This window comes from Vigna unguiculata, unplaced genomic scaffold (assembly GCF_004118075.2).
Source record: "Vigna unguiculata cultivar IT97K-499-35 unplaced genomic scaffold, ASM411807v1 contig_290, whole genome shotgun sequence".
NCBI classification, from domain to species: Eukaryota; Viridiplantae; Streptophyta; class Magnoliopsida; order Fabales; family Fabaceae; genus Vigna; species Vigna unguiculata.
Window position 1 is genome coordinate 5,001 of NW_021010996.1, and position 2,500 is coordinate 7,500.

Here is a 2,500-nt window from a genome sequence, read left to right on the forward strand (position 1 = left end):
ACGTGCATGACATGCCAAAGCACATCTTATTTGCCTTCCATCGCACTCAAGACGACGGGTTGTGGAAGAACGATATTGTTCACAACAAGTTCAAGGACAACGTCTCAATCAAGGGACACAACCGAATTATGTTGACTGGGTCGCTAAAGTAAACCCGAGTTCATATAATGCACCGCATCCAAAAGAACTAGCCACAACACGTGCATCACTGAGATGTTTCACTAGATGGAACACGTGCGTGACATTAGGATCCTCCAACACCTCTTCGTGATGGAAAGATAGAATTCGAAGCAACCACAGAAGTACCGTCTAGTGGGTAGGCAACACAGGGACTGATCAACCAATATCACCCAAGGCAACGGGTGAAAATGGAAGAGATGCATGCTTGACCGTTCGATACGCAAGGCATGGAGCCAGCCAGCAAGTGCATCTCGATTACAACTCACACACCCTCACGTTCGCAAGACACCACACCACAAGACGGTCCACCCCCCACCTACCATGGGCAAGCAAGCAAATGGAAACATCAAGTGACGCAGGGTCAAGCATCGCTAGGCATGAAAATAACTTTCCACAATATCCGAGGGACTAGCTGCCGAGCTAACCAACGATCAGTGACGACCGTGTGTTGGTATTAATAAAGCTCAACAACTATGAAGAGGCTAGTTGTGCCATGATAAACATGCTAACGCACGCACCACGTGAGGGGGGAGGCCTCATCAAGCTCCCTTTAAAACCTGCCAGTGTGGAGCTGGCCGGCTCAAGGAGCACTCCCCCCCTATAAGAGGTTAATATGCAAAAGGCAAAATTGTACAAGTAGATACACTTTTTTTGAGCAGACATAAGTCCATATCTCGGGCTATACTTCGAATTTTGATGCGATTTTTTGCAGTAATTCGTAGAATAATGGTATCTCCTTGCTCACCAAATTTCATAATTTTTCTCGAAGGGGAACTATTTTTTTTATTTTTTTTACTTACCGGGTATGTGTAAAATCGGGAAAAATAGAAAAGCACATGTAGACTTCGAATTTCGACCTCATTTTTTCCAGTCCACCACTAAACAATATCAGGAACCTCCCCACAAAATTTCATTCAGTTTGGCCAAGGTCTTAAATTTGACAAATTTTGGCACCAAGCTATCTAGTCGCGGTGCACCGACCAACTTGGCCAAGTGCAAAATGCATCCAATTCAAAACTTTTGTGCACCAACACTTTTACAGTACTCATTTGGGGACATTTGGAGGCCTTTCCAACCCTCACATCTCAAAAACCACGAATTTCATTTTTTCACAAATCTCCCCACCAAGCCATCTAGCTATGCCGCGGTGCACCGACCAACTTGGCCATGTGCAAAACCCTCCGAACTCAAAACTTTCGTGCACCAAGAATTTCATGGTATTCATTTGGGGACATTTGGAGGCCTTTCCAACCCTCACATCTCAAAAACCACGAATTTCATTTTTTCACAAATCTCCCCACCAAGCCATCTAGCTATGCCGCGGTGCACCGACCAACTTGGCCATGTGCAAAACCCTCCGAACTCAAAACTTTCGTGCACCAAGAATTTCATGGTATTCATTTGGGGACATTTGGAGGCCTTTCCAACCCTCACATCTCAAAAACCACGAATTTCATTTTTTCACAAAACTCCCCACCAAGCCATTTAGCTATGCCGTGGTGCACCGCCAACCTTGGTCATGTGCAAAACCCTCCGAACTCAAAACTTTCGTGCACCAAGACTTTCATGGTATTCATTTGGGGGCATTTGGAGGCCTTTCCAACCCTCACATCTCAAAAACCACGAATTCATTTTTTCACAAAACTCCCCACCAAGCCATTTAGCTATGCCGTGGTGCACCGCCAACCTTGGCCATGTGCAAAACCCTCCGAACTCAAAACTTTCGTGCACCAAGACTTTCATGGTATTCATTTGGGGGCATTTGGAGGCCTTTCCAACCCTCACATCTCAAAAACCACGAATTTCATTTTTTCACAAAACTCCCCACCAAGCCATTTAGCTATGCCGCGGTGCACCGACAACCTTGGCCATGTGCAAAACCCAACCAACTCAAAACTTTCGTGCACCAAGACTTTCATGGTATTCATTTGGGGGCATTTGGAGGCCAATCCAACCCTCACAACTCAAAAACCACGAATTTCATTTTTTCACAAAACTCCCACCAAGCCATTTAGCTATGCCGTGGTGCACCGACAACCTTGGCCATGTGCAAAACCCAACCAACTCAAAACTTTCGTGCACCAAGACTTTCATGGTATTCATTTGGGGGCATTTGGAGGCCATTCCAACCCTCACATCTCAAAAACCACGAATTTCATTTTTTCACAAAACTCCCCACCAAGCCATTTAGCTATGCCGTGGTGCACCGCCAACCTTGGCCATGTGCAAAACCCTCCGAACTCAAAACTTTCGTGCACCAAGACTTTCATGGTATTCATTTGGGGGCATTTGGAGGCCTTTCCAACCCTCACATCTCAAA